Raw genomic sequence first — 23,777 nt, 5'->3', positions numbered from 1 at the left:
TGTGGATGCAGCCCTAGCCTCAGATAGGGATGAAAATTGTCCATCCATTCTGACAATGAGGGGGCATTGGATGGTGGACAGGATAAGGCCTCTGAACAACAATCCCATGTTGAGACATCTGCTGATGCTGATAGTTCCCCACAACACATTGATACTGACCATCAAAGTGGACATAGTTGCGCAGCTGGTGTACACTGGCAGTTGTCAGAGGGTGTCTGCTTACTCCTACAGGCAAATGAATATTCTCATCAGTGTCATAGATCTGACATCCATGCACTTCTCCATGCTACAGATGGTGTTGCACACCAGCTGGGTGTGTTGCAAGAAGGACAGGAGTGCAGACATGGTGAGGTAATAACATCATTGGCTACAAAGTATGAAAGTATGTTTTCTGTGTCATGATCAGTAAAATCATTGGCTTCTTCAGGACCAATCTTGCCTGTTGGACATCAATGTCTATCCTCCAGCATGCACACACTTCTGCTGCTGTCCTATCTGCTGTGGGTCCATCAGTCATGACCAGACAGGAAAGTTCCAGTCATGATTGTTTACCTCCACATGCTTGCATCACCCCCATCACTCCATCAGTCTCCTCTGTGGAGCAACTTGGGCTAAGTGTTTCCATACGTGGTAAGGACAATCCAGACCATATTGTAAGCCATCAGCGAGGGCACCTTAGACTGCATTAGAGTAACCCAGAGTTGATCAAATGTCAAGTAGCATCATTCCCACCCAGTGGTGATGATGATTGTTGTGCAGAACACTGAGAATGTCATCTGTCTGTGTTCATTGACAGGTCTGAAGCCACAGGTGTCCAACAGTTTTACTAAACATAGCTGACTCCATTTATTACATTACTTTATCCATACTTTACAGTGATATATTTAGCCTTATGATATTAACACCAGTTTGACATTATGGCCTGTGTTGTTTACCTGTTTGCAGATTTTTATAGTAGACTGATAGGAATGCATTGCATTGATGTGTGCCCCTTATTATATGCCATACACATGTACAACAATATGAGTCTGTAAGCATACCGTGTCAGTTGTGCTCTGAGTTGATGATCCCTGTTATGATAAATGTGTATATGTTCATAATGTTATATGTTATGATTATGTTATGTCTTATACTTATCTAGTGGGTAATTGGCATTAGATGTAATCCATGCTGCTGTTGTGAGGCAACACCTGAGCATCAATATATAATCTGTGTACTTCTGTACACTGTGGCTTGTTATGACTCAAAGCTGTGGATTATATGAAGGCGTGTTGACTGGACCTGCACTTATGATCACAGCCTACATTGCCTAGGCTTGTATGTTTTGCCCCCACCCCCCCCCCATCTACCTGCTCCTCCTCTGATAGCTGTGGGATGTTATCCTCAGACATTTGAAGTTCTTGGGGTAGTTCACCCATATCACCCACACCTGTAGCTGCAAGACCACCATGTGCTCTAGTTATCATGTTGTGCAGCATGGCACACTATTATCATCTGTGCTGCCTTCTCAGGCATGAATTGCATTGCACCCCTGGATGTGTCCAATCATCTGAAACTAGCTTTCAGTACATCAAACACTTGATCTATGGTATTCCTAGTTGTTGTGTGTGCTTTATTGTATTTCTGCTCTGCAGGTTTGGATGGTACACATTAAGAGGTCATTAACCACAGCCCAAGTGGATAACCACAGTCACCTATTGTGGAATGTAAACATACCTCTCAACCTCTTAGTGCACAAAATCTGGACAAAGCCTAAGAAAATGGGGGGACTCCTACTGTTTGGAACCTACTGCTGTGAAGTACAGGATAAAACTAAAGGACTGTGACTGACAAAGTTTGCTGATGACTGCAGACTGGGAGTTATCATTGAAACCACTGGTGATGTTAACATCCTGCAAGAAGGTCTTACACAGACTAATGACTGGTGCCAAAGTCACGGTCTTAAACTTAATGCAAAAAAATGCATCACCATCCCCTTCAGCAAGGGTGATGTTTCTGCAGACTACCACATCAATAGCAGTGCCTAAGCACACAGTCAGGGGTGAGAGATCTGGACACAGAAGTCGACAGCAATTTTAACTTTGATCACCATGTCTCCACGGTGGTTATTAGGGCATTTTATATTGCTCATCTCATAAGTAAGGGCATTGCCTCAAAAAAATAAAAAGAGGTCATAACCATCCCTGTACTCTTCCCTCATTAGGCCAATAATAGAGTACAATGCTCCCTTTGGTAAGTTCCTTTACAACCACCTGCACAATTGGAGCCACCACAAAGGTTCCTTACAAAGAAAATTCAGGGTCTTAAAGACCTGTCTTATGTAGACACAATGAAATCATTGTCACTTTACTCTGTGTCACACAGACTGCTCAAAACTGACCTGTGCCTTGCATATAGAGCAATCTCTGACTCAGCTTTAATGGAAATACTGCACATTCGCAAGTCAAATGAAATATGGGTCACTTGCTTAAAGGATCTTAACCTGCTATATGACATCAACAAAACTTGCTGAAGAGATAGATTTGTCTCACAGAAGTTGCCCCACCTTTGGAACAACCTTCTTATTCATGTTAAAAAAGCCCCTCATTGGCCATATTTAAGCATAATTTGGATGATTGGACGGGTAACCAGAAACTCACCCTGGAGGTGTTCCACCTGTGTCCCTCTTGGACAGGGACAGTAGGTGCTGATTTTAGTGTCTGCTTGAACTAGACACCCTTGGGACACAGGTTGAACTTGGCTAGGGTTTTAAGGGCCATTGGGCTGTTAGTCTAGTAACCTCCTTATGATCCTATGATCCTAAGAGAAAAGCCCAAAAATAAGGATACAGTTTACATATTGCTATTATAAACTTAGAATGTTACTAGAGCAATAGGTTTTGTGTTACCATGAATTTTCTGAAGGATCTGAAGTCTGAAACTCAAATATATGTTATTATTTAGTGACTTCAATCCTCAGATCATCCCAGTGATTTGCCAGAAAACCACAAATTTTATGATGAATAGACCAAAAATAAGAGGCAAAAATCTGGACACTGTGAAAATAAATCTGGACAGTTGAGAGGTATGGGTATAAATGCATGTGTTGTCAGCATGGATATTGTTGGAAGCGATATCCTTAGCTTACATCTTAGTTGTGTTCCTGTACTTAATAGTAGTCCTTCAGGTATTTCACCTTGCTGGAACACAGCCCTCAGTCCACTTTCCCTCCAAATGGCAGTATCATGGACACTTCCAGGGTGTATTCCCATGATGTCTGTTATGCTGCCATCTGCTTCACACGTGAACTGGCAGTTCAGGGATTCCCAGCTCTTTCTTTTTATATATTGGTCTGCTTCAGGATGTACTGGGGTCTTGATAGGGGATGTGTTTGCAATCTATTGCATCGAGTATAGGGAGGAAGTTTGTGATATTGTAGAACCAGTCCATTACAGTTATGTGCTCCATGAGGTAGATAGAAAGTGTATGTAGTCACCCACATTGCTGCTCATTGCTGCCAGGAGTTTTGCCAGGATACAACTGGCATCTATCTGTGACACTCTCACAGCATTCCCTGTGTGATTCTGGAATGTCCCAGATGCAAGTACACCTAGGTTGAGACACACTTTGGTTTCAAGGGGGATGGGGTTTCCTTGCAGGGTCCACAAAGACATGTGTTGAGCACATATGTTGCAGACAACCTGCACTAGTTGCCTATCTAGGCAGTACCTGTCAATTATTTGCAGATTTGACAACTTGGTTTAGTTGCAGCCTTGCGCTCACTCTAACAGGCTTCCTTTTAGGATAGACAGCCACATCCTCATTCATACCTTGCATTACTACAGCCTGTCACAGTTCATTAACTGCAGGTTGCATTTGTCTTTCTTTCTTTGTATTTGTTTTGGTATTCTTATGAAATATAACAGAATCAATAGTAGTAACTTCTATTCCTTGTGAGGCCATATAGCATACGGTGAGGATTTTGGAAAGAGTCGTCATTGCAACTCTGTCACATTTAAGTTACTTTGGGAGTGCACAACGTGTTTTGGAATCAGACAGGTGTGAACAGAATCTGTAATTATTCTACACTTAATAGATAAGTGCTTGGACTGCTTTCAGCATGTCTTCTGAAACAGATCTGCAACTCATGCACTGAAGTCTTCCTTCGGTGTGCTACACTGTTTGCAAATAGCTTTAGGAATCTGTCCCCTTCTCTGTGTTCCTTGTAATTTTTTAAAGACTAATTCTGTTTTGAATACTTATATCCTGTCATTAAACATGCATACAATCATATTTTGAAAGTATCTCAGTTTAATACTACATTTAATATGCTTGCTAACAACTTATCAACATTGTCTATATCGCATTGTATCAAAACCTTACAATTGTATGCATACTGAATGGACTTGAATAAAGCAAGCACTAGTTTGAACTTTCTTTGTCATACACATTTTACTTGAGGAGTACACAAACCAGTGAAAGGTTAAGTATTCTGAACTCTTCAAGTGACTCTTTTAAACAAATCAGAATATGTAATGCCTTGTGACCACCAAGGCTCACTGTTAAGCAATCATGTAAAAGAAAAAAAAAAGATACTTAAGACTGGGAAACAGAATACTTTGGGCATTTTGATTAGCATTTGTACAGAATTCTTGACATGGCAACATTCTCTGAATATATTTTATACAATTTTCTGAATGCTGCTTATAGTAATAGAAATTATGCTAACAAAAATCACTGTTGAAATAAGTGCAAAAAATTCTGGCAGTATTCATAGTCCTGTCCTCTGTAAGTTCGTAGAGATAATCTGCAAAGAGCAGTTCAATTTCCTTATGCAAATTCCTTATGCAAATAAAGTGAGTAGAGGTCATTCATGCTGACTATGGAAATATGGGGGCGTTTTGGTAAACATGCCTACCTACAGCAAAAGATGCAACATGTTTAAGGCATAAGTGTTAGGGGGAGAACTATTATGAGGATAAGGGATATTATATGTTTGCATATTATTAAGTTTCATTGAGATAAACATATAAACATAAAAGGGCCTCAATTGTATACAAAATGCATAAAGGACCCTCAACTTACTCTTGTAAGGAACAATTTACCTGAGGAATATGGGAGTTAGGCAGCAAATTAAGTAGTTGACTGGGAGGGAAAAAAATTAATATTTACTACCTCACTTTTTAAAAAGAGGTATGATTACTGACTTCACTTTAAGAAATGCTTATTTTATTGTATTTTACTGCTTGTGCATTCATAGACAATCTACTGAAGAGACTGCTGAGGGAAATTATTCATTTTGGTGTCACTTGAGAGTCTGTGCATACATGGACAAACTATTGACGGGATTGCTGGGGGAAATGATTCGTTTTGGTGTCATTGAAGTACTTGTGCATATATGGACAAGCTGCTGAAGAGATCATTGTTGTAAATAATTCATTTTGTTGCCATTTAAGTGCTTGCACATACATGGTTAAACCGCTGAAATGATCGCTGTAGAAGTGATGTCATGTGCTGCTTATGCATACATGGTAAAACTATTAAAGGGATTGATGGTGAAATGTATTTATTTAAGTGACGTGCATACATGATTAAGCTACTAATGGGATTGATGAGGAAATAGTGTCATTTATTGCTTGTGCATACATAGTTAAACTACTGATAGTATAAATTGGGAAATAGTGTCATTTAAGGGCTTGTTCATTCATGGTTAAACTACTCAAGGAATCTCTGGGGGCAAGTGCATGGATTACAGCAATGCATTTAACTTTGGATGTAAGTATGTCAGGAGTTTAGAACTATGAATCACAAGAATACTTCATTAGCATGTGCAACTTTACACAATTTCGCATTTACATCTTATTAAACATAATTTGTTTACAGGTAATGTGCATTACCGTAGATGGCCTCTAGGAATCATGCCTAGTACACATCATGGGTACCCCATCCTCATTTGCACAAAGATTATGAATACCTCCTTTTTTTTTTTTTTTTTTTTTTTTTGTTGTCAAAAAATGCAGTCATTAAATATTTAGAGATAGAGTTTATCTTTAAAACTCTCTGCCAGAATAAATTTCATCACATTTTCATTATATTTAACAATATCTGATCAATAATAAAATGATCGATCTAACAAACTTCCCTATTATTAAGAAAGCCATAGTTTGGCACTTTTATAACTCTAAAAATGTTGCCGAGGTCAAAACTTTATTTGGTGCTCCTAACAAATATGATCCTATCTTAAGGCAAATTAGCTCACTTATAAAACAAAAATTCTCTAACTATAGAGTGAAGGAGCAAGACATTACAGTATCACAATCTATCATTAAATCACGTTCCCTACGGAACAAAATGATTTTGAATACCTATAAACTTCTGTCAAGCATTAAGTATGATCATTCACTACTATTTTCCAAATATTGGGACGGTATACACGGAGAAATTTCTACGGAGTCTAAGTGCAAAGCAATCAATAATACCCTGAATCTAACCCCCTTCAAAAACCTAATTTACACCCAGCTTATGATAAACAACAATTCCTACTATACCCCAGCAATCTTACTGAAATTCGGATACAATAAAAACCTAACCTGTCTGTTCTGTTCCCTCCCACATGTAGATATACTTCACATCTTTTGGAGCTGGAAGAATATTTACAAACTTTGGTGTTCTTTCAGAACTCAGTTGGAAAAAATGGGATATGAAAAAACCACATTCTCTTGGCAAACCATGATTTTAAATATAATTCCTAAATCTCTTAAGGGTATCCATCGCCACATCTGTGGAACAGCCTGCGCCCTTCTCAAATATTTTATAGCCAAGAATTGGGTCAATCCCTCAACAATAACTTGGGAAAACTTTACATTAATGGCAATCAAATATATACCTGCACATAAGTTATGCAATAATAACAAAAAGAAAAAAGAATATTTTTAGAATTACTGGTGTAGACTTTTTGACCTAATCCAAACTAAATAATCTTCTAAAATGTGGGTCACTAACACTACATTCCAGGAAATCCTCCATCAGTATCATATCTGGCCCTATAACCATTAGACATTGTTACCATCACACGGTAACTTTTGATTTTACAAAATATTTCGTTATATTATTTTGTTATCCTCTGGCATCCATGGTGTAAATATGTTGTAAATATGGTATAAGTAGAAGTACATGGTGTAAATAGTTGTTTTTTATGGTTATACCCTCCTTACCGCTTTTCTTTCTTCTTAAGACAGTCATATATTCTTCCTTCCAAGCCACTTTCCATTTGTATCTCTAGACTTTGACTGTAATAGGTTATTGGGGGGGGGTCTTTACTGCTTATATTGGTCTCAGAGATGTAAGTTTCCCTGTAAGATAACTGCTGTTTTATAAATGCATAGTTTTTGTACTAACTGTTACATATATACCTATACTTTACTGCTTCCTGTAACGACTTACAGTATTTCATTTGTATGTTTGAAAAATTCAATAAAAATATGTTTGAAAAAAAACAATATTTGTAAGCTTAGTTGAAATTTAGATTTTAATGAACAAGTTTAATAAAGCATCTTTCTAAACTTGTAATGGATAAGCCTCGGTGAAACAAATTCTGAAAATTAATAGTTTTTCATTTTATTTAAGCAAACTGATTTTTGTTAATGACAGTATATGTATGAACAACAACTTTCTCCTGATACCAGATAATGCTGTTAATGGAAATTCTTAAAACAATATGTTTTTGAAATGCAATGACAGCAGTCCTTCACATTTTGCTTAATAAATGTAATGGTGTAATTCCCCATTATGAGGGGATATCTGGAATATACACGGTTAGCATGTATGTGTTTAGCAATGCAAATCTCTTTAATCATTTTGTCATTTGAGCTTTGCTAAACATTCATTAAATGCCTGAGGATTTGCCAACATTTACAGTGGCACCATATGGGCTTTAGCTATAGAAAGTTAAAAAAAGCAGAGACTAACAGATGTCCCAATTAGTAACACAGCTCTTAAATTCAGGCAGGGAGCTTCATTTTGTAATAAGATTTTGCCCTGTGACAGGTGTGATATCAGTACAACATGTAGACTCTCATTTTCTAAATCTTAACTTGAAATAAGGTTTTAATATTCTGAGTTTTTAAAATGCCCACCTTGCAATTAGTTTCTCCTTTAAGTATACTAAACTGACTTCAGGAATAAATAATATCTTCAGTCTTTGAACATTAACATATATAAATATTGTTTCTGTGCTGAACACTCATATTCCACAAAAGATTTTAATTGCATGAATACAAGACCATAACTATTAAAGCAGATTGATGAACACATACAGAGAATATAGGAATATACAGCTAGTGTAGCATATTCATAGCATTGAAATAACATGATGATTGTGGCAATAAGAAGAAAGAAATATGTTAGTGTTTTAATATGCATTTTTATGTTACTTCTGATGCTGACTGGAATCAATACAGGTTAAACGTTTATTTTAAATTCTTATGTGCACATCTGAAATTTATTCAATAAGCCCTACATGCTCATGGATGGTGAAATCCTTGTGGGGCTAGTACTTAGTAGGTATAACAGTATGTGAATCTGTAGGTGTGATGTACTTCTTGTGACGGTGCATTGCTAATGTTTGTTTTTCATACTAACAGGTGTCTGTGGTTACCCACTGAATCCCTGGCTTATGACATCATTCAGACAACTATCCATGCCTGCTGAGGATGCATTTCAAAGAGCACACACCATAACATGTATGACCATTGAAAAAGTATTGGTGTGCTGAAAACCAGATTCATGCTTCTTGGTAGATCTAGAGGTACATTGCAATATGCACTGAAAAATGCTGCTCAGATGGTCACCATGTACACCATGCTGTACAATATTATAACATCCAAACATGGTGGCCTGGCAACCTTAGGTGTAGGTGGGCTTCCTCAAAACATCCAGGTGACTGAAGAGAAACAAGCACAGGTTTCAGCTGAATCTCAAGACAACACAGATTAATTACCATGAAGGCATGGCCAATTAAGACTGTGGCCATATATGCAGGCTCAGGCAACTCAAAATTGTTTGGTTTGGGAGCCTTATACTCCATCCATACAATTGTACACAGAGCAACATGTGATGTATACTTATATATGTCAGTAAAACTAAACAACATCTGACAAGCATATGAATATATGCAAAGTGTACATGAAATATCATATATTAATGTCAGTTTGTGTCAGACTGGGTCATGTACACATCATGCAGGCATGAGCACTGGCAGGCATATGCAGTCTACATAGCTGTGTACATTATTTGCAGAAAAGGGGCACCAGCAACACAATGTCAGTGTGTGTGTGTGTGTGTGTGTGTGTGTGTGTGTGTGTGTGTGTGTGTGTGTGTGTGTGTGTAAAAGTAAGAGTGTGTGCAAGTGAATGTGCAAATATGAGTGAGTGCTTGTGTGTGTGTGTGTGTGTGTGTGTGTGTGTGTGTGTGTGTGTGTGTGTAAAAGTAAGAGTGTGTGCAAGTGAATGTGCAAATATGAGTGAGTGCTTGTGTGTGTGTGTGTGTGTGTGTGTGTGTGTGTGTGTGTGTGTGTGTGTGTGTGTGTGTGTGTGTGTGTGTGTGTGTGTGTGTGTGTGTGTGTGTGTGTGTGTGTGTATGTGTGGGGGGGGGGTGTGGCCATTCTTGTAATTTCACTCCTGTATAACTCAGAGGTTATGCAGAAAACATACTTCTCAAATCTCCTGTATTTTTTTTGCCAAATGTCCCTAAGTTTTTCTTATATTTTTGTTCATTCCCCTCATAAAATATTTGATTTTGTAGTAAATCACGGACGATTACAGGCAACTCAGTAGTGTGAGACAGTAAAGTTTCACACTTCTTATTGTTCAGAAAATGCATGATGCTGCAAAATCCATTGTTCTATTATTTTTTAAGTGAATTGAAGTAATATTTATTAATTGTCCTGATTTTTCCCTACATAATTTTAAGCAAGGAATTTGAGAGGTATACAGTGACCTATCTGCCAATGACTGTGGAAAAGTAAAAAAAATAAAAAGCACGAATGCTCCATTAGGAGGGGTGTCTGTTGTTATTACCTTGTTTCCTGTCAAAATTAAAAAAATAAAAACTTACCTTTAAAAGGAAAACCTTTCCAGAAGATCACACATCTACATTCCTGCCAATCTCTTGTCAAAAGTCTGCTTGAATAGATATTTCCTGGAAAGACTGACTGTCTACCCATGTCCTACTATTGTGTTCAGGAAAAAAAGTGGAATTGCTGGGCCATCACTTCGGATTCATAGAGCATACAAGGCAGAACAAGTCCTTGTTAGAACCTGCCATCATAGGGATCCTCCTGTCTACAGGAGTGAAAAACAAGTCAGGTGAGTGATGAATTTATAGGTGCCCATCTAACTGTTAAGGTTTGCCTTGAAACAAGCAAGGATATCACTCCATTCTTATGTACCATATTCCAGAGATGAGGGGGAGTATTGAGTAATAAACTTGTCCTCCAGCATATCTTATTTGTTAGGTGATGCAGATTCAAGTCTTAAGTTAGAGTGTTTGTGGAACTATTTGATTTGTAGAACTGTATGTGAATGAGAAGAGCTGAGTCATTAATAACACAAAATGCTAAGCATAAATCAAAAGACAGAAGTCTGTATGAGACAACAAATAATGATAGAGTTTCAACCTTATTTGGTAACTGGGTGTCTTTAGTCTGATGATCTTTTATTTAGGAACTTCTTGGGTCTTTGTGGATGTATGATGTGTTCGGATAGATGCATATAAAAAGGGGCATTATATTCTATAGCTGGTCTGATAGGGTAGAATATTGAGGAAAGATGACCTCTCTTGACTTGGATCAGATACCTTTACTTGTTAAGTGGGCCAGACAGATGGATTTCCTGGTTACTATACCAACACGATGGTCAAAAGATAGGTAGTTGTTTATAAGGGTATCAAGCTCTCTGATGACCATATAATTCTGGATTGCAGTACTGTCTACAGTATAAGCTGCTGCCATGTTGTGTTTACCATGGCGGACAATGCTACACTTCTTTGTATTTAACTTAAGTCAGTTTCCTAATTTTCCATTGATTGTATGGTTTAGTCCTTGATGGCATCAGTTACTGACTGAATAACAATACCCAGCATGCAGTTATTGACAAATTTAGTTAACAAAATGTGTGAGATAGTGCTTTGGAGATCAAATAAGAAGATACTGGACAGAAGAGGTCCCACAACTCAACATTGAGGAATGTCTCTAACTACCATAATGGTTTCTGAAGTAGCATCTGCTACTCTACATAAGAACATAAGGGTCTGCTTATGCCTACTTAGGCACTTAGGCTTGTTGGTAATACCACTGAAGATAATATTGTTAAAGATCTTGGAAAGATTCAGGTACACTGTATGACTGCCTTCTACAGCTTCAGTAACTTTCTTGAAGTTTACTAAATTAAGTAGACATGCCCTCAGATTGAAGAAACTATTCTTGCATGGAGTGGTTCATGTCCATTTAGAACAGAAGTGTGCCTTGAATATTCATAAAGGAGCACTGCTGTACTTCCTAGATGGACACAAATCGTGAACGAGTGCAGTGGGCTTGTCCAACTAGTGCACGGAAACTAAACACACCCCCTGAACTCAGGAAGTGCTGTATGGCACTTTCTAAGCTGAACTGGCATAATATTAGAGCTGTCCTCTAATATTATGCCAGTATTTCAGTGTCCGCGGACACTGAAATGAAAAAATGATCATTTCAGTGTCTGTGGACACTGAAATAACAATCGGCAACAAGAAAGCAATGCAGGAGGGTGTGTGACAGGTTTTGTGACACCCCCCCCTGCATTGCTAATGTGCCGTACGGCACTTTTGCAACCTGCTAAAGCAGAAAATGTGTGCAAATGCACACATAATGGAGGATAAATCACCCAAAAGTGAAAAATCACAATACAGCCCCACAAACACAGAAAGTTGATAGAGAACAGGTCATGCATTAGTATGAATTGTGAAAGGGTAGAAGTCTGAAAGCAAATGCATGCCAATATTCCCTTACAGCAGTCATGTTAACAAAGGCACAAATGATGGGGGGAATAAATACTAAATTAGGGACATGTCTGAAAAATTTGCCTCACACCCTTTGAAAGTTGATAGATAACAGGATATGTATTAGCAGGAGTCCCTGAAGGATAGAAGCCCGAAAGCCAAATGAATGGCATTATGTCATGACTGCAGTTGTCAATGAGTTGTCAGAATACCACAAGACTCACTTATATACATAATAATATAAACATAATATAAACTTTTTTTTTTCAAGCTTAAGGAATGTTTAAGCGTAACTAAGCGGGTGTGCACGTTATGGCCATCCACTTATCATAGCTTAAACATCCCCTAGGAGGTAATTGCAAATATACAAGCAAAGTTTCCAAGCTGAGATAGTGTAGTGGTTAGAGTCCTGGCTTTATATGCAGGGGCTCATGGATTGAATACCAAGACAGGCAACTTAATTTTCTACGGGAAAGTAGTGTTAAAATTATATTTGTAAACTTAAATTATGTAGCAACTGTTTTTTGTCAACCAGGGTAGTGTAGCAGGTCCAAAAGTGAGATGTCAGTCTAGAAATAAGCAAAACCCCCATATAAACACAAGTGCCCCATACAGTATAGTCACACAAGAATATAATTTAATGAAAGCACATAGGGGGATGTCATGGAAGGTAAACCTAAAATTTTATGTCAGTAATGAGGAAACAGTCTCACAATCATGATACTTTATAAAACGAAATGTGAGCAATGCTAAGTAGTGCTCAGCTATGTTAGCCTCATTTAAGCATTGCTCAGTTATAAATGCTAAGCAATAATTAGCCCAGCTAAGTGGATTTGTACACTGGTAAGCAGTGCTCAACATCTATACCTTTAAGCACTGCCAACCTTAGCTATGCGGGTTTGCCCGTCGTTTAGCTTAGCTCAGCATATTCAAAATCATCCAATCATAGCAAAGTGCGGGAATTCAGTCCTATTTAAACCTCGCAGGTGGGAATACAGCCATAACTAGTTGTAGCTGATCACTGTAGGCACTATGGCTGGCACTGATAAAGGTACGCACTTCTGGGTGCAACATTGGGGCATTCAGGAGTCCATGGTCATGGTTGGACTCCTTGTGAAAGACCATGAAGGGAGACTGCTGCAGGACCAGTATCAGGGCTCAATACAAAGCGGGGACCTGGGACCATCTCACATGTGATCTCACCAGTGCTACTGGCATCCCTCGAACTGGTGAGCACCATTATGCTGATCTCAAGCATAGGAAGAGGGAGCTCTTGGTCCAGTGGACCCAAGACACATGGGCATGGAATGTCCAAGAAGTGTGTAAGTATCAGTAGTACTTACTGTTCTTCAAAGTCCAGCCTGAGTATGTGATTGATTGGTATGTGTAAATGTTTCTTAATCTCCTGTACAGTTGCAGATGAGAGGGCCGTGAACGTGGGCACACATGCAAACAGGGTGCTAAGGCTGTGCCGAAAGGCTGGTGAGTACAAATTTAGCAAATAAATAAAAAGGAGTAGAATGTCAACTACCAATAGGTAAAGTGTGTACTGCATGTAATTAATAAATGACCGTTAGCAGATTAATATTGATGTACAGGATATTTAACAATAAAAGTCTCCGTAGCTTTCAATAAAAGTAAAAACACCAGACTGTTGTGTTTACTTTATGCTGTGGCAGGAATATAAATGTGTACAGGTTCTGCACAGCAACCATGGCGCTGACAGCAAGAATGAAGTGAAGCTCATCTTACAAAGATTGTGGAGCTGTAAAACAGGTGAACAACTATATGAAATGTGCCATGCAACAAGATCTGAACCTTGGCTAGTAAGATGTAAAATCTAAACTTTTATTCCCTGCAGCAGTGCTTTGTGTTAACCATTGCTTTCCAGATTGTAATATGTCAAAGCACGAATACACAGTACAAGAACTATCTGCCATGTATGAATGCCATTACTACCAGGTCAGATTGTGCAAACCAGAGAGTAGTAGAGAGTAAAAAGCTAAGAAAATGGTAGCAATTCATCAATAGCTCATTGTGATAAAACACAAGTGTGGTGTTCTTTTTTTAGTACAAATAGACATGGTTTGAATCCCAGCAGTGGTAATAAACTGAATGCATAGTGTCACACAAGAATATGTGAATATGTGTAGAAATTCTCAGGTACTGTTAACAGAATTTACCTCAACAGGTCTACTAGGTAATGAAATGTTTCTAACATCTGAAGGAAGGTTTTACTAAGATACTGTGTACAACACTTCCACTGTCCAACCCAAGGCTGCAAATGACAGCTAGATAAGTACATACAGCAAGTGCTTTTTTCTGATACATGTCTATCAACTGTCATGCTGTCATGGCTAGTGGTCACCGCTGCCAATAACCAGGGTGACAGATAGAAATCCTGGAAGAGTATGTCAGTAGCACACCCACACAGCATGAGTGCAGGACACCCCATTCAGTGTCACATATGTAACCCTGAATATGTTAATATGTGTAGAAAAGTCAGGTATTGTTAACTGAAATATCCTCCACAAGTCTGCAAGGTAAGGAAATGTTTGTAGTAGCCGTAAGAAGGCATTACTAATATACCTTGGGTACAACAATTCCACTGTCCAAGCCCAGGCCATAGGTACATGTAAAGTGAGGTCGGACCTGGACAGTAATGAGTAGAGTACTGATCAGTATACTTGTGAAAAATAGAAGTCTATGCACTTGTTAACTGCCATCTCTCTCTCCCCCACCCCTATTTGCATCAATAGTATATACACATAAATAATGGGTACATCTTTCTCCAAACCTACTGTTGGGACTTGTGTTTTTTTGTTCTACAAATATTGAATTGCTTGAATATTAATGTAACTCATTCAAATATTATAATTGGTGGCCTGTTGCGGTCAATGTAACTTGCACGCTATTATAATGCCCACTGTGGTTTCATATATGCATGTGCTCTGTTTCCTATGCAACTGTTTCAAAACTGTTCTATGAGGTCAATTGGAACACCCATGCATGTTCTTATAACTAATCTTGAAATGTGTTGTTCATGACTAACCAACATACTTTTTTAAAACCTGAAAACCATAGTACATCTGGGAAGGGAGATAACAGCGGATCCCACTTGTCCAGCCTTATCTGGCAATGGCACCGAGCACCAGCACATCTGGGGCCCGACTCAAGCCTTCTATTTATGTTGGTCCTACACCACTATCGGGTGGAACCACATCAGGGGACGGGGCTCACCACCCCAGGGTGGGGGCAGAGAAGAGACCATCACCTGTAGTCAGGTCTGGGGATTGGTGCGTAGCATCCTGCAATCAGTTTGGTGATCAGCTGTGCCAGCTTGAGGGCAACCTGGTGCAACTTGAACGTCAGCCTGCCCCTCCTGTTCAGCCCCCAGCACAGTCACCTTCTGGGCCATGAAGGTGCAGTGGTGACTGCCCATGGGTGGGGAACCTCAGTCCCACTGTATCCATTTGGGTGCTCATGTGCATCTGATTCCCAACCACCCTCCCCGTCCAAGGTGTTTACCCCCCACATGTGTTATATACCGCCCCATCTGCTGTCTTGTCTGTCTTGTCTGTTTTCCTACCCAACTTACCTCTGCAAATGTAACTGCTATCCTTCCCCAACTTCCCACTCATACCTTAAAAAAAAAGTCAATCTTTTCCAAAAAAAAAATTACGCCCCATACATAGCTTTCCATTTTGTACGTGTCCAGTGGACAAATGTAGTCTGATCCAATTGGCATGGTAACACATTAATGTTGTCCTCACCCCTATCCCAGGGGTTTGAGTGCCCAAATTCACTTCCAAATACTGTAGACATTCACAGCTGCTGCTGTAAAAGAAATGGACAGCTATGGACTTTTCCTACACAGGTCCTGCATATCCCTAGCTACTTTTCATACTGTACTTCACTCTGTTTGCCCATTTTTTTTACCACTTTCCTATCACACATTTTTCTTTTCTTTCAAAGAAATCAGCACAGGGTAAAGTGGGAGTAAGCGCCGCTAAGTGAAGCTAAAACGAATTAACCATGTTTTAGCATCACTTACCATAGCACAAACCCACCCAAACCCGCTTACATCTGCTAAAAAGTGCCTTACTTTAGGCATAAACACACACACACACAGACACACACACACACACACACACACACACACACACACACACACACACACACACACACAGATATATATATATATATATATATATATATATATATATATATATATACACACACACACACACACACACACACACACACACACACACACAGATATATATATATATATATATATATATATATACACACACACACACACACACACACACACACACACACACACACACACACACACACACACAGTGCAGGAAACCTGTACAAAGGTTGTACAAAGTGGGGGGAAATGGGCCACATTAGGGACATATTTCAAATATTGTTGTCATAAGCAAACATTTGTACAACAACATGGTGTGCTTCAGCAGAAACATCTGAAGGATATAAAGATGGGACATAACATGTTATGTCATCATTCACTGACATAAATCCTTGGATCATCACAGTGATCTACCAGACAAATACAAATAAACTGTGGAACAGAACCAAACCATGGGCCACTAGGTAGCCTATCTACCACAAGTGGAGTGATTTCTGGCCCAGAAATTGTAGTTTATCGGTCATTTGGACAGTTTTTCCATCTCTTTCAACTTTCTGTTTTAAAAGCCTGTGTTTGCGCATGCTTTCCACCTTTCCTGTAACTAGTCTAGTCCAGATACAGATTTGCTGTATCCACGACTGTTTGTAAGCTTCTGAGCAGTACCAAAGGCTGCTCTTCAATTTTTCCCTTAGATCTGCTAGTTCTCTCCTCTCCTGCACTTTTACTAACTTATTAGTTTAGAACTCTGCCAGACTTCATATAGCAATTATTGTAGCATACAAAAGTGTTACCAGCACTAAATCTTCTACAAGGAAACAGCTCCAGTACTTGCTATTAATGCCCACCCCTCCAGGCATGTCTAAAGGTCAGTTCCCTGCTCTTTCTCCTATTAACCTGGTGGACTTGGGCATCCTGAGGCAATGTAGCAATTGCGTCATGTACACTGACAACCCTCTCCTCTTACTTCCCAACACTCAGACTTGTGAGAGATGCACTTATATATCCATATTGAAAGCCACAGATTCTCCAGTCAAGACCAGAAAAGCTGGTCAAGAGGAGAAGGTCAACACTTATACCACACCACATGGAACACATAGCCCTCCAAAACACATACCAGCACTGTCTTCACATAAAAAGCACAAACCACACACCCACCTTCACTGAGGTTTTCAATAAAAATCTACCCAAACAGCAGAGACCTCGAAGGCAGAAATGCACTTAACCACAACACAGCACTAATCATGAGACAGATAACTCCTAAACAATGTGCCACTCAACTAATGCCGCTAAGGCAAAACAGCATGCCCAACACACAACACACTAGTCATCGGTGACTTGATAGTGAGGCACACTGATGTCCCACTCACTAGTTTGAATAAGGAGAAAGTAATAGTCAGCTGCCTGTCAGGAGCCAGGATCCACCACATAACACACGCACTCAGGTCCCTCAACAACAGGTACAAATATGACTCTGTCATTGTACATATAGATGTGAATGACCTAAGATGTATCTCCCTGGACTACATGAAAGGAGACATGGGGGAGCTCTCAGATTATGCAGCCCAGGTGGGTATGACCCTAGCCATGAGCAGCATCCTACCATCACCCAGAATGATACCACAGTATAAGCAGAAAATGATTGATTTCAACAACTGGCTAAGTTTCTGGAGTCATTCAAATGGAATCCAGTGTCTGTCTGCCTGGGATTACATGATTGACAGACCTTGATGCTTTGCCAGAGATGGCCTGCATCTGTCACCCCTGGGCTTCTGGATACTGGCTAAGGCACTTGCCACCTATATAGTGCCTTTTTTAGGCAGTGCTACAAAGACCAAATTACCACTGTAACAGCTGCAAACAAATGTAATCTGAGGGTCATGCTGCTCAATGCTAGAAGTCTAAATCTCAAAATGCACTCGCTCAAAGCACTCCTTAAAATGGAGAACATCGACGTTTGTGCTGTAACACAGACCTGGTTCAAGGCAGCAAAAAGCACCCCTGCACTACCAGACTATAACGCATTCCACACCTTTTGGCCCCAGAACTTGGACCAAAGCTCCAAAAGCAGTGATGTTTCCAATATTCATAAAGGATGCGCACACCTCCAGAATGGTAGCCCAACATAATGCATCTGAGATACTAAAGGTGCAGCTAACATTGGGTAAGACAGCGATTCAAGTAGTAGCCTGCTATAGGTCTCCAACCATGTCACAAGACTCACACTCCACATTCCTAAGCACCCTGGAGAATATTAGGGTCCAACCTAACACTCTCATACTGGCCAACGACAATTACCCCTCCATTAACTGGAAAAACTACTCAAGTACCAATACACATACCCCCACTAGAGGTAGCAACATCCTTGACTTGGTCATTGCTAACATGGGCAACCATTGCTCTACACAAATAGTCAACTCCTCCCTGATTAGATCTGACCACAAACTAATCACCTTGGAAATCCACACCCCCCCCCCACAAAGGTAACCACCATAAAAAACTTCTCCAAAGCTAACTTGGGGCTCCTAAAAACAGAGGTGGCTAACTTCATGGCACCCATGCAAATGGAGAACAGTTGCATGACTGCAGACTCAAACACTAATGCACTGTTTGAAGATGTACACAAATGCATGGATCTTGTCATATCCAATAGAACCAAGATGCTCTCCTTAAAAAAAAAGGAAGCCAATCTGGTGGTCCCCTGCCATAAACAAACTCTACAACAGAAGGTGGAAACTGATGCAGAATAAGCTGAGACTGGAAAAACTCCATTATCAGCCTCAACAAAAGGTTGAGATCCCTCATCAAATCCTCTAAAGCTAGCTTTGAAAACAGAATTGCAGCAGATAGTAAAGACAACTATAAGGCCTTCTATAGTTATGTAAAAAATCTCTATGGCAATACCCAGATTTGCTCTGTGCTACTGCACAATGGTACCTCCTATATGAGCCAACAGATATTGCCAATATACTGGCCAACAGATTCGGTGCCCACTTTACCCCTCTCTCCTCCTGAAAGGACCAATCACAATACCAGTAGATTGCCGGGCACCCAGTATTACTGCTGCGCAGGTTAAAACAGCTTCTATGGGATGTGACAATATCCCTGTCTGTGTTCTACATGAATTACAGAGTGAACTGGCACCTCACCTGTGTGCCCTGTTCAATCACAGCCTCACCTTAGGCTTTGTCCCTTCCAAATGGTGCACTGCTACAGTTATCCCTCTCCACAAAGAAGGAGCAACTACAGACCCCGACAACTATCACCCCATTAGCCTGACGAGTCTGATAAGCAACTCTATGGAATGCATCATCATGGACCTAACAAACAAAGATATAGGGAATCTCCAAACTCTGGATCCTACACAGTTTAGTTTTGTGAAGGATGCCTGCTCAACTTGATTAACTTCTTTGAGTCAGTCACCAGAGCTGTGGATGAAGGCAAGGTGGTTCATACAGCCTACCTTGATCTGGCCAAGGCCTTTGATACCATTCCCCACTGAGGAAACATAGAAAAACTCACTAAGCTAGACAACCCCTATATCACTAGGTGGGTTGCAAACTGGCTCACAGATAGATCCCACAGTGTGAAAGTAGCTGACTCCAAGTCAGACTGTCGACCAGTCATGAGTGGAGTCCACAATGTTCGGTCCTGGGTCCTCTCCTACTTGGTATCTACTTCTCTGAAGTCCAGGTCAACACAGAGGGACTCTGGCTGACAAAGTTCACAGACAATTGCAAATTGGGAGCTATTATTAACTCACCAATTGATGTTGACATCCTACAGAAAGGCCTCAGTGAGACCAATGACTGGTGCCAGAAACATGGTCTTACACTCAATGCCAAAAAATGTGTCATCATCCCCCTTGGGAAAAAAAAAACATTTCCCTTGAATTACCACATTGGTGGTGGTCCACTGAACACAGAAGGTGTTTTAAGAGATCTAGGAACACAGGTTGACAGCAACCTCTCTTTTGACCACCATATTACCACTGTAATCAGAAAGTCCTTCTATGTGGCACATCTCATTACTAATGGTTTTGCATCCAGGAAGTAAGAGGCCATTATCTCCCTCTACTCTTCCCTCATTCGTCCAATTATTGAGTACAATGCCCCATTAGGCATGTACCTCACTGGACACCTGCAACAACTGGATAGGCCACAAAAGTACCTCACAAAGAGGATCCTAGGCCTTAAACATTTGTCCTATATGGGCAGACACAAAAAACTCCAACTATTCTCTGTCTCATATCGCCTACTTAGAGGCGATCTCTGCTTGACTTACAAAAACATGTCTGATCCAGCTCTGTTAGAAATTATACATCTAAAGAAATCCCTCCGCACCACATGCTCCAGAGACCTTAACCTTACTACCACAATCAACAGAGCATGGTGGAGGGACAGGTTCATACGTCATCATACCTCAGAGACTGCCCATGCTATGGAATAGACTTCTCAGCAGAGCACCTCACTGGCCCTCTTCAAGAGGAATCTGGATGAGTGGATGGGAAATAGAAAATTCACCCTGGGATCACTCCAGTGGCTCTACTTGACAGAGACACTAGGAACTAAGGTTGGGTGGCATGATGCCAGGGTAATCCTATAGGCTAGGCTTCTAAAGGCTCCAGGGCCATTAGCCCAGTACACACCTATGAACCTAAGAAACATCTGGACATTCTGTGAAAAGCCTGGCAGTGGAGAGGTATGCTCAGAACCCCTTAGTGCACTGAATCTGGACCAAGCCTGACAAAGTGGGGGGACAAAGGCATGGCAATAGAGATGAATCCAAAATATGTGAGTAGATAAACTGAAAAAGTTGCTGTACTAACACTGTTCGTCCTAACATATATTGACTGAAATATCTCAGGTCTGGAACTCAATTGATTCTCATTAATTACTGACCCCAATCCATACATCATTTCACTGATGTGTCAGGAATATCAAACAGTTATGGGGACCAGACCGAAGGTATTGGCCAGACAATGCTACATCCTATGAATATGTGGACATAACCCAACAGTAGGGAAACTGCACTGAGCTACCAAGCACTGTCCAAACTACAAGCAGATTGACATAATACTACCAAAATTCAGCTCTGTGTCCGTAGACATGCATTTGCAAATATAACAGGCACTACAGGGATATAACACCAGTGTAAAACAGACACTGGTGTGAAAGTGCTTACCAACAAACAATTGTACCACAGTCATAGTGACATACCAGCAAGCAAACTGAACACTGCAGTATAATGACAGGGTGAACACACATATCCCATTTCCATTCACACATTACCCTACATATACTGCCCCAAGCCACAATGTATTGGGAATCTGGAGGTGTTACGGGACGTGCCACGGTCTGCCCGTACAAGCATATAACAGCTGATAGTGAAACAGAAACCAGAGAGGCATGCACAGTCAGATAGAAAAGGGCCATGACTCTCATATGTACCCCCTCCTTACACACCCAAATAATGTACACACTACACTTCTACACAATCCTGACAGTCTGTCAACTATGGCCATATATACACAGATATATCTAATGTATGGTTTACTTCAGAATGTACAGGCTCAGGACTCATATCTACGGCCTCTTCCCTGTAACATGTCTGTGGGTCTACTACATCACTGGGATGGTAGCAGGAATGAAGGAAATACATAATTATACTAAATACCTGTGAGCCTCTTAGTGCATGACATCTGGACACAACCCAACATAATTTGGGGACAGAGGCCCAAACACAGGTGTATATTGGACATATTTCTTTTATACACTGAGATGGTTGCTGATGTTACTGGGTTTGTTGTAATATATCCTTTCTGAGGGATATGAAGTCAGTAATAGCAATGGATGTTAGTATTTCATGAATACATTCCCCAGAGTTCTCTACTGATTTTCCAAGGATAACTACTGTCTAGGGAACAGACCAAAAAAAACAGGCAAACATCTGTCCAGTCTGTGGACAACATCCTTGTTGAGAGGTATGTCAGAGACAGATCACTGTCAGACGTCAAGTCACTCAATGAATGCATGCCCAGATGAACCCTGTCAATCTAGCAACCCTCCATGTGTATAACAGTACTAATGGCATACCATATGTACCCATTTCTGGAGCTTTGTTCCCCATGTTGCTGGGCTGTCCACACATGTCCTGTCCTGTGTAGTATTCCCACCTACTGTCTGTGAAGCTGTAGCCCCTACACCTCTGTAATGTCCCTCACACAGGCAAGGAAATAGGGCAAGGCCCACATGAAGGATATAGGTGACCAGCTGCAAACAGATGATGTGTACACATCACCACACTGTCTCCCCATAGGTATACATGTGCATGCCCAGCACCTCCCCCCTACCCTTATGATCACAAAGCAGGTCTATAATGCCCTCTCAAAGGCAACACATAGAGGTCTCCATAGGCCTAATACCATTCCTGGTTGCATCCTACATGAACACAGGCGTGGCTTCTCAGATACATTCTGCAGTGTAATCTACCACAGCCTGAGCACCGGTGTCATCCCATCTGCACATAGGACAGTCAGAAAGAAGACAGAAAACAGGTTATGCATTAGCATGAATGTTCTGAGGGATATAAGTCTGAAACTGTAATGTATGCCATTATTACATGACAGCAGTCCTCAATGGCATGGCCAAAAAACACAGTACTCTACAGTTAATATAATAATATGGTATTAATATCCAATAGGAGATATATAAAAATATATAGCTCACATCCCCAGAACAGGATAGTGCAGTGCTCAGAGTCTCAGCTTTGCATGCAGGGGTGCATGGTTTGAGTACTACAACAGGCAATCCAATTTTAAATGGAAAAGCAGTGTTAAACATACTAGTTTAATAGTTAAATATGTTGTAAATGATTTTTGTCAATCAGGGTACTGTAGCTGGTCTAACATGGAAGTGTGACTGCATATAACATGTGAAACCAACCATGTATACCCAAGTGCCCCATACAGTATAGTCAAACCCCTTGCTACTGTAATGACAACACATAGAGGCATGTTATGTAAAGGAAATCATATACACTAATTAAATTAAGTCATTACTCTGCTATTTTCTAAGGATGGTTACCGATGCTCAGCAATGTTTAACAGGTTTACACATGGCTCAAACATGAATGCTAATCAGCAGGTAGCTCAGCTAAGCAGATCTGCACACTGGTCAGCATTGCTAAGGGAAGTCTACTGGGGTTAAGCACCTATTAGTTTAACCGTGAGTTGGCATCACTTAGCATCATGCAAAGCTGCTTACAACTGCTTAAAAGTAACTTAATCACTCTGTCTCCATCAGCTTCTGTTTTGCCCAGCAACAGAATAAACAGCCCTAGCAAATCTTGAACTCAAGACCCTATACACCATAGTCACAGGGATTTACCACTAGGCCATCTTAGCTGTAGGATTTTCAGATGTTTTTTCAAACATATTATGCAGTACAGTCAGTTTACCTTACAGAATGGACACTGTGGAATCACTAATGACTGGTATTTACAAATATATATGTATATATATATATATATATATATATATATATATATATATATATATATAAATAAAACATATAGATATATAGAGAGATAGATATGTATGGAAATACATA

This window comes from Protopterus annectens, chromosome 3.part0 (genome assembly GCF_019279795.1).
Source record: "Protopterus annectens isolate FY-2018-M chromosome 3.part0, PAN1.0, whole genome shotgun sequence".
Taxonomy (NCBI): domain Eukaryota; kingdom Metazoa; phylum Chordata; order Ceratodontiformes; family Protopteridae; genus Protopterus; species Protopterus annectens.
The sequence above is the reverse complement of the archived record's forward strand: the minus strand, read 5'-3'. Positions refer to the sequence as shown.